The 15380-nt window shown below is 40.6% G+C and overlaps 1 protein-coding gene across 5 annotated transcripts in view; it reads right to left on the bottom strand.

Annotated features, from left to right (window-relative positions):
• CA10 (carbonic anhydrase 10) overlaps positions 1 to 15380 on the bottom strand; it is a 531376-nt gene that overhangs the window by 217908 nt on the left and 298088 nt on the right. The window lies entirely within an intron of this gene.

The following is a 15380-nucleotide window of genomic DNA, read 5'->3' as shown; positions in this document are numbered from 1 at the left end:
TAAGATGATGCTCACAGGGGATATAACAAACCAGGGAATGGCATTATCACTGATGACATATTTCAGATCTTTTAAAAATCAGAATGGAGAAACTATGGTTCAGGTATCCAAAATGGAGCCCGGTGGCCACTGTGGATGTGGTTTTGCAGTCCTACATCATTGAGAACTTGAATTTTCTAAACTGTATCAATTTCAAAGACACCACCAGCCATTTTCAAGACAATATCTGCTAGCACCTGCTAGCTACAATCTTGTAGTTTCAAAGAGTCCCTCCACCTTGCAACTATGTAATCATTCTGAGCCCCACCAATCCCTGTTTAAAAAGCACCCTTACTTTTCACCTGCACCAATCCTAACTCTTGACAAATAGTTTATGCAACCTTGCATTTTTTGCCCTTATAAGCCTTCCACATTTTGTAGTCTGGTGGAACCCAATTCAAGTATTTCTTGAATCTGTGTCTTCCAGTCTGTAGTCCTAACAAATCCCAAATAGATACCTCTTTATTTCAATCAGGTGCCTATTTCTGAAAGTTTGGTTAACATCACTCACATTTACTGAACACCTGGTGTGTGCTGGGGTCAGTTTTCCAAGTGCTGTATACAGCTCATCTCATGCAACCCTCACAACTGCCTGTGGGAAGGTGCTATTTTCATCCCCATTTTACAGTTGAGGAAACTGAGGCATAGAAAGGTTGAGTAACTTGCAGAAGGTCATTTGAAAGTCTGTGTTCTTACACTGTCCATCTTGCCACCCATTTGACTCTGCAGGAGATTGAGAACAAAGCTCAACAGAGAAGAGGAAAGAGCTTTGTGACCCTTTTCTGGATATGACTCTGCATCCTACTGCTTTGTGACTTTGACAAAATTACTTTACCTTAGTTTCCTCTTCTATGAAATGGGGGATAATGCCAGCTTGAAGTTATTCTGAGGAGGGGATAAATTAGTGTGACCCACCAAGCCCATGGTGCCTGACACACACTGGGCAGTCTATATATGTTAGCTCTTATTATTATATGGGAAAGTATTTTTTAAAAAAAATTTGAACTGTCATGTACTTTTAACTCCACAGTGGCAAGGTTGTAATCTTCCCCATTATTTAAGAAAATAAAAAATATTGACAATTAAACTATCACACACCATTATAAAAAAACATCTCAATTTCAGTGATGCTAAAATGCTAAATATAGCCTAATATACTTGTGTGCAAACAACCTAAAAAGAATCTAGGACCCCCTCCTTTCTGACTATCACCCACAGCAAGGATGGAAAGCAACACAACACAAACAAACAAGGACAGAGCACCAGTGTTATGAGGAGCACAGTGCCCAGGCCACAGGGAAGCGGAAGAGCCACACACAGGTGCCAGTGGAAGGAGGGGCATGAAGGGAGAAAGGCCTGGCTAATCACTTCATTTGTGGAGCCACAGAGTTCAATAATGGTGATCTGGCTCTAACTCAAAGTAAAAAGAGGTGATGACAAAGAGGGTGATTAATTTCTTAAGTGGATCCTTAAAATAACAAAATTTGGACTATGTGAGTAATCCACAAATGGGAAGAGGCCACGGAGTGTGGGAGAGGAAAGAGTCTGAAGACTCCTGTCCTCACCTTGCTTTCCTCCTTCATTTCCTATGGGACTTGGGCTGGTTGGTTCACTTTTGGACCTCAGTTACCTGGCTGCCAGTGAAAGGCTGAAGGAGGAAACAATGATTTTTCCCAGCTCTGAATAGGTTTATGTCTTCACCTAACGCAAATGTTAAGGGTTAAACTGAAGATGATATTGGGAAATGGAATTTTCCAATGCTTCAAGCATTTCTGACCTGTCCCCTGGACAACCATGCCCTTTGCTGTCTGAGCTTTCTACCTGAAAAGAAACCAACATGCTGGAGTAAGTTGTCTTTCTAAAGCAGATCTAATCCTAGTGGTTTTGAGATCCTTCTTTCATCCACGAAGTAGCAGGGGAAGAGATGCTGCATTCCAAACTTTGTTTTAGTTTGTTTCCCATTGCTAACTCTGGCTATTGAAGGGGTCACCCACAAGAAAACAGACGAGAGAGACATTTCAGCAAAACAACAACGAGAACTTCCAAATCCCTGAGTACTCACCATGAGAGCACAAGTCGTCTAGAAGTGCTCAATATAAAAGGCAGATAGTTGTCAAGTAAGTGGCCACCAAGGAGCACGAAATGATGACAAGACACAAATCACAAATAAACTACAGGAAAACTCAGAACAGAGGTAGGAGCTTCACAAACACTAAACTTCAACTCAAATCAATATCCATTTACTTCATCCACAATTGGGAGGAATGAAAAGGGGAATATGCCACAATTCCTGTGCCCAGTGAGTTCTCACATTCTCGTGGGGCAGAGAGAAAGCACCAAGACACCTTTACTACAAGGCTGCCTGTGCAGACTGCAGGGGTAGAGGCACAACAAAAGGCTACTTGGAGAAATGGAGATCCCTCACTTAAGCTAGAGGGCTTGTGAGAAGATCTATGGAGGAGGGTAGATGGAGTGGAACCGGTTGATAGCATAGTTCAACAGGTAGAGGAAGGAGGAATTGACATTCTGGGTGACTGGAGCATCAGGAGCAGAATCCATGACTGAGGACAATAATCCAGAGGATGGTGACTCAGTCATGGATTTCATGTAAAAGAGAGAGACAGACAGACAGAGAGATAAGAGAGAGAGACAGAAAGACAGACACAGATAAAATGATTGTATCCTATGTGCAGTAGAAAGCAATGTGTTTGTTTTGAGAAGGGAAGTAACATGACAATTAGTTAAATAAAGGATTAAAAGTGTATTGTCTTCCATATGGGTCAAAACCACTGCTTTTCTCCACGCCACCATTTACTCCATGATAAGAATAATCAGCACTGTTTACTGAGCATCTACATTGCCAGCATTTTACAACTGTGATCCCATTTACTCCTCACCACTACTTCTTACATAGGTATTATGATGCCCATTTTACAGATACAGCCACTGAGGTTCTGAAAATGGACATAATTTGCCTATCGTGGCAGAGCAAGGATGAAAGAAAGAGCTACAAGATTCTAAAGACTGCTTTTTCCCACCTACAGTATACATGTTTCACCATGTGCTACTGATTTTATCAGACAAAAAATATGACATTGTATTTTAATAAAGAGCCTTGAGTGAGAAGCACCACCATTAGCATAGCTCGTCAAGCTCACCCTCAGGAATCCTCAGTGCAATACCATAAGGCACTCCACAGTAAATTCATCCAGGAAATGATACACGCCTAATTTACCTGCCATGATATGGCTGCGTCACACATGGTTTCAGTTTTCTTCTATTCTAGAAACAAACTATTGTTGGGTTTAGGGGAGGTACAACATTGTCACGTTCTGTTCCCGCAGTGATTCTCATATGAAAGGGCTGAAACTAGAGCCATCTGTCTTTGTTATCTGAATGTTATTAAGGACAGCGGACAGCACAGGCACACCATTCTGCTTTCATAATTCTATGATTTTTGGTCTAGTCTGCAGGAGTTGGCTTAATAACAGTCCTTCTGATTCTGTGATAGTGTCTCCCCTGGAGAAAACACTCATTTTTAGCACAGTTAAGGTGAAGATTTAATGAGAAACTCAGGACTTTCTCTTTAGCTCCCATCACTCAGTCTGCTGAGGCCCACCTTCTGGAATTTCCAGGGAAAGGGCTCAGTAACCTCATGTTGTCCTTTTCTGAATATTCACAACGGTGACCTGCAACTATAGCCACATTATTATGTAAATCACAAAACAGAGGAGAAAAAGAAATGACTCAAGCAAAGATCTCTCTGGGAACCTCCATCAGAAATGCAAATCATATCAGTTTCTAGATTCTAGGTGGGCACCTGGAATCTCAGCTTGCAGTTTTCTTTGGGGGAAGATTAAAAATAAAGAAAACCGTATACTCCACTTTAATGAGCAAGAGCGAAGGGACAAAGGCATTACAAACAGAAGTGAAACGCGCAGATAAAAGCTTCATTTTATACTGAGAAGGCAAGGTGAGGTGAGATATACCTGGTGTTCTTACCTTGTTTTGCTTTATGCAGGCCATTCCCACTGGGAGGATGTGAAAATGTGCCTATGCCGAGGCAAGGAGACCCCACGGCTCACCCCTTCCACCAATTTTCAGCTTTCTAGCTACAAAACACTCAACTGCTGTGTAATAGCTCCGGTTACAGCTGAAAATGTTAGTCATTTCATTATACACAGTCCAAAAAGGGTATATACAAGTTGTCTACAAGGGCAAAGCCATTCTGAAAGCTGACTTTTAGAGCTCCTTCTACTTTGCCATGTTTTAATTCTTTGTACCTGCAGCAACAGTTACATTTTCATAACTACCAGCACAGGAAGTTATTAAAACACTTGGCTCCAATGTGTCTCGGTCCCCGCCTCTGCTGGAATACTGCAAATGGTTATGGCCAGCACATTTGTGCAAGCCCACAGAGAGAAACGTCACATTGAAATAATCCCTGGGGCTAGTAAGGGGAAGGTGAGGACAGACTTCAAATCTAGGCCATGTGATGTAGTGACCGAGGGGATGAACTCTGGAGTCAGAGCAAGCTTGAATCCTAGAGCTGCCTTTTAACTCCTGTGTGAATGGTGGCTCACTCAGCCTCTCAAAGTCTCAGAGTTCCCCTGTGCAAAATGGGGACAGTAATCATACCTGCCCGATAGGATGTGGTGGGAATTAAATAAGTTGTGTAAAGCACATAGTAAAGTGCCCAATAAAAGTTAGGTATTCATGTTGTTGTTGAACTAAAATCGTTCTCTCTTCTGCATTAGAGCTGGTACTAGAATCTGTGGAAGATTGAAATTTTGTGACCATATTCCTCTGTTATAGTGACTTACTTTTAAAAACAACTTTATGGAGATATCTTTGACATATAAAAATTATATATATATATATATATATTTATGGGGTTCAACTTGATGTTTTGATATATGTATATATTGTGAAAAGATCACCATAGTCAAGCTAAATAATTTATCCATCATCTCTATATAGTGTATGTGTGTGTGTGTTGAGAGGATTCAATTTAAGGTTTATCCTCTTAGCAAATTTAAAATATTACTGTTAGCTATGGTCACCATGCTGTATCATTGGCTCCCTAGAATCATTCAACTGCATACCTGAAATTTTGTACACTTTGACCAACATCTCATTTCCTTCTCCTCTCTCTCCTCCCTGGCCCCTGGTAACAACCATTCTACTCTCTGCTTTTATTGATTGGACCATCTTAGATTCCACATATAAATAATGTAGTCCACGTGTATTTGTCTATCTGTGTCTGGCTTATTTCACTTAGCAAAATGTCCTCCAGGTTCATCCTTCTTATCACAAATTGGAGAATTTCCTTTTTCTTTAAAGTTGAATAATATTCCTCTGTGTGTGTGTGTGTGTGTGTGTGTGTGTGACTATTTTTATACATTCATCCATCAACACTTCAGTTGTTTCCATATCTTGGCTATTGTGAATAATGCTGAAATGAACATGGGAGTGCAGAAATCTCTTCGAGATCCAGTTTTCATTTCCCTGGAATAAATACCCAGAAGTGGGACTGCTGGATCAAATGGTAGTTCTATTTTTAATTTTTTGAGGAACCTTCATTCTGTTTTCCATAATGTCTATAATCACTTTCTTAAGAGAATTTAAAGTTAATAATGATGAATTCTATCTTTCTCTTTCTTCATCGAAGGATTCCAGCCTATGGCAAGATTACACTCCTATCTGGCCTTGTCTGTGAGTGAGTGAAGTCAGGATCTGGCATACTTGTCAGCATCCTATGCTCATATGTCAGTGCCGCCCCAGTCACCATGTTTGTTATCCTTTTTGCTCACACTGGAATTATTAGGCCTAGAAGGGTGTCTGGGAGTATACTTTTGGCTGGGTCTGGAAATAACCTTGAAAGATCCACCCAAGTAGTGAGGCACATGATTCCTTGTGCCACATTTCACAAAGGCCACTGAGAAGCTGAAAATATTAGTCAGGAAAGCTGGGTTCAATTTCCGACTCTGCTCTCTATTGACATAATCTTGGACAAATTATACAAGATCTCTGAGCCTCAGTTTTCTCATCTGAAAAATGGAAATAATGTTATTATTTATTTCACAGTTTTTTTGAAGACTAAAAGACATAACACAAAAGAACATTATAAACTGTAAAGAACTACATAAGTGTTACTTATTGTTACTTTTGGTAAGCAGGGCCATCACTGTCTGATCAGTTCCCTATATTGAGAATTCTGAGGGTTTCTGTGGCTGGAGATTGTCATGGTAGACATAAAAATAAATGTTCTATTTCTTATTAAGAGTCAGAGCCATGGGGTTGGATGAGGAAAGGGCACAATGGTAAGAAGGGGTTGCTGCACTGGCCACACCAGCTCCATAGCTATGGACAGTGAGTTGTGTCAGGGAGAGATTTCTTCTGGTTTCTGATTTATTAGAACTGAAATTCTTTACCTTTTTTTCTTCCCTACACAGACTTATCCCACTTCATCCTTTTGCTCTTTCCAAATCCCATTCCTGGAAACTCTTTCTCTTCTGGTCTCTTGAGATACTTTGGACTCAGCACTCATCAAACATTAATTTTTAAATGGCATATGCTTTTATGGGACCCAGCACTGACCCCATGAAATGAGTCCTTCCTATTTGGAACCATCCAATTATGGAGAGGCTCGAGCACAGCCAGATTTGCAATTCTCTTTGCCCCACCAGTCCAAGAGGCCTGATTTGCTGCATCCTCTTGTTTTCTTTCCCTGAAACACCTGTCAAATTGAGTGGCTGGAAGTACAACTACAAGCAATGACTAGGAGAGTGGCCAAATGTGCAATATATATATTTTGATGCCATGGAGGAGGTGGGCCTGCCATTTCATGCTGCAGATCTGCAAGAATAACTACCTGAGGCAAAGAGCTGACTAGTGCAAGAGGTTTGGCTGTTGTCCACATTTACTACTCTGAGAAATAGTCCAGAGAATGAGTGCCCCCCACCAATGTTAGCAGTCCCCAGTAGTTCCCAGTACCCTGAACTTGGAGGACCAGTAGCGAGTGGGTTTTCTCTGCCTCCTAGGCTTTAACCCATGTAGCAGAAGCACACTACAGACTTTTAATAATAAATATGCCGATGACAGCATAGCAGCTATTGGTTTCTCTCCTCCACAGAAATTTAGGGGTATTCAGAATATAAACCCCAGCGACAGCCAATATAATGGGTTGAAATTAGGGGAAAAAAAAGAGACTAAGAATGGGATCAAGAGACACTGCACTAAGTACTTGGTTTATTCCTCCTCCCTCCCCCCACCCCCACCTGTGAGCTATATTGTGCTGATCTCTTAGTAAATCAAGGGTAGACACTTTACTCTTTGAAATTTTAACATAAAATGCCTCCCATATTTTATGTGTGTGTGTGTGTGTGTGTGTAAATACTTTTTAAAGCAGGACACGTGATTGTGCTGTTTCCTGCAAAGTTATTATAGAAACCAAAAATACCATTAACTTTGGAGATTTAGAAAAACAAAATTGGCAGCTGTATCACCTTCCTGTTTTGGCCATATAAAATTAGCAAGAATAAAAAGACTACTGACGTTCCTTTTAGCCCAGAGAAGAGAGGGCTTGGAGGGAGCGAAGGGGACTTAAGTCTTAAGTCCTAAGGCTTAAGTTTCTTTATTTTCAGAGCTCTGAAGTAGATAAGGAATAACGCATGTTTTTAGTGAGCCAAAACAGGAGAAAAAGAGTATTTTGCTAAAGATTAAAAAGGAATTTTATAAAAGTGAGAAATATCCGAAGGCTTACTGCTTGGGGAAGCAGTGTGAGTTCCTCATCAGATGAGGTGATCAGTCAGAGGCAGGCATCCGCTGGACCAAAGAAGAGAGGTTTTGAGCAGCAATGGAAGTGATTGTTAAAGTTCTTTTCAAATCCAACGCTACATCATCCTCTGATTTTAGTCTAAATTTACTAAATTCATGGGTTAAAATTGCAAGGGTGGAAAAATAATGAGGATGTGAGAGAGAAAAATAGGTGGACAGATGCAAAGCATAAAGTTCGAAAGGCATTAGGAAAAGTTACACCTGTGAAAATCTCCCCTTTTCCCCTGGTTATATTTTAAACTCGCTGAATTGGAAAAATGAGAAATAGGTCACAATATGTGGGGTTTTTTGTTTTTGTTTTTTTGGATATGATTTGGGTCAGCTTTCTACATACTAACTTTACATGCTGTTGTTTCAAATGCGACTTTTGGCATAGCAAAGAGAGAACATAATTAAAAATTCATGGGGAAAAGCTGTAATTAATGTAGAATAAACCTTTGAAAATTAGGCAGTTAATCTGGATTTGCTTTGTTTCTTCTTATCGAGGGACTTGATTTACATAAAAGAAATCTAATGTGAACAATGAACACACAGAGAAAATAAGAGTTGAATAAAAGATTATTTATGTATATTACTAGACACTTCAAAGGCTCAGACTGAAAGAGGAATCACTAAAAGCTGCATCCGAAAAGAAGTCCAGTACCATGACCTTCTTAAAACAAACTGTAATGGACTCTGCAAGGCTAGAAAGGATCCAAAACACAACTGCGAGACTTCTTGTACCGTCCACCATATACAGCAGCTACCCTCTTGCTATTGACACTATTTCTTTAATTCTCTCACAGACAAGAGAGCCAGGATCAATGAGTGGAAAACACACAAAGGTAAATTTCAGCTCCTTAAGTCAGATGATCTGATCTGGATAAAGAAAACGTCATCCGCCAGGAATGGCAGTCAAACTTAAGCTGGAGGACTACCTGAATCTAGAATCAGATGTGAGAGCCCTCCTTGCTGAGATTCATAGGATTCTTCGGCAACTAGTTCAGTGATCAAGAAAATGGTACAATAGATATTTATGGCTTTATTCACTCAAATTAGAGAGATTTCAGACAGAACCAGCATTCAGCAGGATTCTATTCTTTTTTGTTGTTGTTGGTCTCAACCCTGGCACCGTCCCCACCTCCAAGTGTGCCATGACACTGATCATATTTTTCAGAGGCTAAGGCACTCTTTCCAAAGGAAATATAGTGCAGTAATTACGTACAAGGGTTCTGAGTTCAGAAACTGCCCTAATCTGCTTGGGCTGTCATAACAAAATGCCATAGACTTGGGGCTTAAACAATAGAAATTTATTTCCTCACAGTTTCGGAGGCAGGAGGTCCAAGATCAGGGTGGCCATCCTGGTTGGGTTCTGATGAGGGCTATCTTCCTGTGCCCACATGGGCTTTCCTCAGCACATGTGCATGGAGAGAGCAGGCAAGCTCTCGTGTTTCTTCTGATATGGGCACTAATGCCATCCTGAGGGCTTCACTCTCATGTACTCATCTGACAATAATTACTTGCCCAAGGTCCCATCTCTAAATACCATCATAATGGGGATTAGGGCTTCCGCCTAAGGAATTTTGGGGGAATGCAAACATTCAGTTCTAAACAGAAACCGAATTGTGAAGCAAAAGTATGCCAACTTAGTGGTTCTGTGATTTTGGCCAAATTGTATACTTAAGTCTCAGATACGTCACTAGAAAACAGAAACCCTAACAAAACCTTCCTTACAAGGTTGTTGTGGGGATTAAATGAGTCCATACAGAAAGTTCTTTTACATAAGAAACAGTCGAGGAGATTTTAGTTGCTACTACTGTGCTGTTATTATTAGTACCATTATCATTAATTCAGATGGTGCAGGATGATTATGAAAGTTGTCCCATATGCTTCTTTATTTTTATCTTGCTTTGCCAATTACTATTTGTGCTAGAATTCAGCTCAAATTTCACTTTATCCAGAGGGCCACATCTGATCATCCTCAATGAGTTGGATGGCACTTACCTTGCTCTCCATGACTAAGCTTACGTTTGTGAGCAAAGACCTTTCTCACTGCTTTGAGAATATGATTTTTCTTTTCACCACTCTAGCTGGACTCTGATCTACTTGAGGGATTACCTGGAGGTAGACCAAACTTCCCAATTAAGGGCATAGTCTTTCACCAGATTGCCCTCACTACTTCAGATACCAGCAACAAATTCAGGGTCCCCTGGGCCACCCTCACTTCTGACTAGCCAGCTAGAAATAAAAGGGTCCCTATGGACTCCCTCAGGCTTGATATTTCACTAGAACAATTCACAAAATTCAGGAAAGAGCTACACTTATGATTAGAATACAAATCAGAAGTAACCCAAGAAGGGACATAAAGGGTAAAGTTTGGGAGCGTTCCAAGTGAGAAGTTTCCATCATCCTCAGGGATGCATTACCCTCGTGGCACATCAGTGTGAGTCAACACATAGAGTGGAGCCAACCAGGGGAGCTCACCCCAGCTTTGGTAGCCAGAATTTTTGCTTCATTATGCTTCCTTCATTAGCTACATTGTTGAACTCAATTTCTAGCACTTCTTCCCTCCACAGGTGGAAAGATGATATGAGGTCGCCCAAAGGTCCATCTTTCTAATCACATGGCTGGTTTTTCTGGCCTGGCTAGCTCCTATCCTGAGTCACCCTGTTGGCATACATTATCAGGTGTGTGGTCCAAAAGGCCCACTGTGAATAAAAAAGGCACTCAGGAAATTCCAAGGGTTTAGTGTTTATCTCCCAGAAACCAGGGACAAAGGTCAGCCAAATTCTTTATTGCACAGGGACAAGGTCATTGTCTTAACTACATGGAGAGAATTGGCCAATTATCTTTGTTTGGGGATAAATTTATTTCTGGCAGTTGAAGCCCTCAAATCGCTTATTCTACTTCCTCCTATTTTCACTGAGTTCTTCCCTCTAGTGTCATTTCTTACTACTGTGAAACAGACATTAAGTTCCTCCTTAAAATTCTGCCTTTGCCTTTCATACATTATCAATGGGATTTTACAGTGCTGATTGCTGAGGAAGTGAGACAGAAAACACTGCAAGAAAATCAAATTCTTCTCTCAGTAGCAAAGATGCCTTGATGCACGAGAGCATTTCAATCCTGGTGTTCATTCTTCTCCAAGTTATATTAATGTCATTTCAGCTCCACTCCATTATTTATTATTAGTCAAATCAATAAGCAACCTGCAGGCTTGGCACTTACTGCCTGTCAAACTGAAGCATGCAGGTAGAGTTGTTAACACAGACTGATATTTCAGGTGCCACAGGGCACTTTGGCTGCTGAGAGACATCCGAGGGGCAGTTTGATTCAACAAAAAAAATTACTGAGTGCCTAGTATGTGTCAGATGTTGTGCTGGGGGCTGTGGATACCAGTAATAAGAAAGCACAGTTCCTTGCCTTGAGGAACCTAATGTCTAGGGGACAATGGAGATGGGAAATGGGCAGAATGTTTTCCCTCTTAGGGTCTCTTTACCCAAATGATATTCCTCAGGGTCTGTATATCCCATTCTGCGATGTGACTGGCATATTCAAGATTCCATTATTCCACTGGACCTTGGCACTTCTCACCTCACTTCCCATGACCTTCATCACTACCTGACACACTATATAATTTGGCTATTTGTTTGCTTGCCTCCTCCCACTAGAATGTAAGCTTCAAGAGGTGAGGATTTTTGTCTATTTCTATTCAAGGCTGTATCTCCAGTTCTTAAACCTATACCTAGGATGTGTTAAGAGTTCAATAATAATTTCTCCAATGAATGAATGAATCTACCAAACAGAGGCTTCTTTTTTTTCCCAACTGGCTAAGTCTTCTCTCTGCTAATGAAAAATTTTAAAAGCTATGTTTATGACAAGATCAGCTCTCTAGAATGGGCTGGAGATGTTCCATAAAGGGTTGCCAGTCAGCTAAATACCTCGGCTGCCAAGCATGGAGAGGTGTCCAGGCCACAGAGAGGAGGAAAAGGGAGCCCATAAGCACTCAGAGCCAGACACTTTAGCATGAAATTTATATGTGTTGTCTCATTTAACCCTGTGAGTAAGAGTCATTCTTCTCATTTCATAAATGAGGAAATGAAGGGTGGTCACAAGCTTGCCTGTGGTTCCACACCTTTTCAGTGTCAGAACTGGGCTTTAAGCACAAGCCTGTATAATGTATAATGGAAAAGAATCTGAAAAAGAATATATACATATGTAATACATATCTGAATCATTTTGCTGTATACCTGAAACTAACATAACATTATAAATCAGCTATATTCCAATTAAAAAAAAAACATTCTTTAAAAAAAACCACACAAACCTATAGACTTCAGGTACCATGTTCTTCCCACCTGTGACATTAGGCTGTCTACACCAAGTCTTGGTGAACACAAAAAATGAACAAGATGCAATCACAGTCAAATATTGACAGACTGAGGTGGACAAATCTGCACAAACAGATCAATCATATTGGTTTATAAAGTTGAGACCACGTGCCTCTGAACCATTCACAGAAGGCTGGACAGGAAGATTATAAAAATGCTGCAGTGAGTGAGCTATTGGCTTCCCTCAATCTTATGTGGACTCTGCCCCTAGAAACTTACTGCCATGAGTGATCAAAGTAGCAAAACTAGGGAGAAAAAAAAGTAGCTATTTCCTAGTAAGCAAAAGGCAATGTTTTAAAAATCCCCCATCATGTCCTGCTAGTTACTGACTGCTCCAGTAGGCCCACCTCAACTGTCCTTAATCCTAACCTGACTCCACCTGTTCAAAGACACCCCCTTTCCAGATCTGAGCTGAGAAAGCCCCAGTGGGGTGCTAGGTTGAGCCCTATGAGGCACTCCTCTAGCAGGGAGAAGGCCCTGAAATTAGTGTGCTATCTCCATGCCTTGCTTAAAGGTGAGCTGGAGATCATGTGACAGCGTCTCCATGTAACCACCCTCCCTCTTCCTCCCCATCACTGTGTGGTTGTTTCTCCTGGCAACTAGTTTTAAACTCCAGTTCTTTCCTGTGTCCTCTTCATCTGGCTCTTGTCAGTCTTTCTTCAAGATTGGACCATGCTTCCAGCATATCTCCAGCAAGAGGCTTCTCTGGACCTAGAGCAGAAGCAGAGACCTCGCTCCTTCTGCACCCTGAAGATGGATTGACTGACACTCAGGATACTCCCTGGACTTTATGATCAGCAGCTTTTCCTTTAGAGGCAACAGGAGGACACCCTGTTTGGCTCATTTATTTCTCAGCCACTGTCAAACTGCCTTCCAGATGGGCAATCAAATAGCCATGGAATCAACCCCAGGGTGTCTTCCGATACAGTCACATGACTTACGGTGTTTACTTTTTGAAGCTTAGTAGAAATGTAGCCCCATCTAATGGCTTTTAAATCCCGTGAGAAACACTGAAAATATTTTTTGTTGCCAGTTAGATAACTGTTAAGAGAAAAATTAAAGGGAAATTTTAAAAATAACAGTAAGAAGTATAGTTCCTCAAATAGTCCCCTTGACTGAAAAGTGAAAACTCAGAAATACCTGGATTGCACTCAGCTGATGAATCCCCAGCATGAGAAATGACACGATGGTTTATTTCTATTTGGTTAGCAACAAAATTGACATATTTCCTTGGCTCCCCTGTGCTGCTAGGAAGAGGGCCTCTAAAATTGAGGCTACTGCTCATTTTGGTAATAAGCAAGGCTACATGCCAATAGAATATAGGTAACTAGACATTTATAATGCTGGGCATTGATGCAGAATTGATTAGCAAGTGTAATTGCAGTAAGACGCTCTCTGTTGCTGGTAATGATGACTTGCGGCACATTGGGAGGAAAAAGTATGATTTGCAAGGAAATGAAATCCCCAGTGTTAAAACTGGGTCTAAAAGCACCCAAATTGAATGGAAAATAACAACTATTGAATGAGACTGTAGAGTGTAATGGTTAAGAGCATGGGCTTTAGAAGGAGACAAATCTGACTTTAGAGATCAATTTTACATGTATTCATTTGTTGACATGCAGCAAGTTCCTTAAACTCTCTAAGTCTCAGTCTCTTCTACTAATAGTGTTTGCTTTTCTAGGTGATTATGAGGATTAAACTAAAGCAAAGTCTGCATCTCTCATGGCACAAGTGCTCTTAAAACAACATAAACTACCTGTATTGTTCTACTAGTTCACCACAAACTCCAGCTACCAGAAGACAACAGTCCAATGGTCCACTGACCTAAGTCAGTCTGTGGATGAGATGCACTTTTGTAACTGATTAGCCTCAGATTTGGAGGCAACTGTCAATCAGTGGTCCCCCAAGGCAGAATCTGAGGTTCTACCTTGTGAACCCAAGATGCAAGTAGCAGGGAAATCTTCCAAGAAAGGGAAATGTAAAAGTGAAATGCCAAAGGTGCTTAATTATTTCCAGCAAATTCTAAAAGCCCTTCAATGTGAATTTTGCATAAATGTAAAGCCAAACTGATGATGATCCACAGTGTTTACGTTATTCAGTCTTTTAAAAACAAATAAATCAGAGTTTTCCTTAAACAATTCTATCAAGATTCAAATAAAACAGGTGTGAGATGAAAAAAAAGTTAGGGAAAGATATTCTACTTTGGATTTCTGTTGTATCTGGGAAAGCATTCATCTTAACTGCTGCTCTCTCCCTCTCTCTCTTTTTTAGTAAACATTAATCTGCACAGATGGTGAATCATGGTAATCTCTGCTACCAGCTGCAGAGAGGAATTTTTAATGAAATGGGAATTTAAAGGTTTTTACATAAAGCACTAGAATCTCGTCTACTTTTTCTCATAATGCTCAAATTATTTTTACTGCTGTGGGTTATAAATGCATGATTGTGGCACTGCTTCTGGAAGAAACTGATCTACTATTCAGAAGGTGCCTATGGCCTAAAGCAGCTGTCTTCTTCCCCGCCCAGTATGAGGGTGCCAAGTCCCCAGTAAAGGCACTCAGTGGCTAAGATTACAAGATTTAGCCTGGAACTGACCTTATTCCACACTAGGAGCCCTGGCAATTTTTGTCTGGTTTTTGTTGATATGCCTCCTGATCTTCTGGCCTCCCTTTTAATGAATTCAAGAGAGTTGTGGCCTTGATTTAGCTGCTTATTTAATCTCCAGCTAAAAGATCTGTTTCCTCTTTTTTTCCTGACCCAGCATGGCTCAATCTGACCACCTGGTATTTTTATATTTCTGCTTGACCTTAAGACTCTCTCTTACAAACAACACCATGAGCAACTCTGTTGGGCATGACTCAATGTTTATGTAGTCACTCAGCCTCCTCAGTTCTTGCCCAAGAGGGCTGATGCTGGACATTCATGATCATTCTCAAAGAAATCTTATAGGAAGGAGTTTCAAGTTAGCTATGAAGCCTCAGTCTTTTTGTACAAAATTTTACAAGATGTTATATATATACATACACACAACACACATGTATATAAAATTGAAAGTCAAGATAATGTCTAATCTAAGTTATGCTAATCACTTTTAATAGGAGCACATTACTCAGAAAAAGACTATGCACCTCT

Source organism: Camelus bactrianus, chromosome 16, assembly GCF_048773025.1.
Source record: "Camelus bactrianus isolate YW-2024 breed Bactrian camel chromosome 16, ASM4877302v1, whole genome shotgun sequence".
NCBI classification, from domain to species: Eukaryota; Metazoa; Chordata; class Mammalia; order Artiodactyla; family Camelidae; genus Camelus; species Camelus bactrianus.
This window is presented reverse-complemented; position numbering and strand designations above follow the sequence as displayed.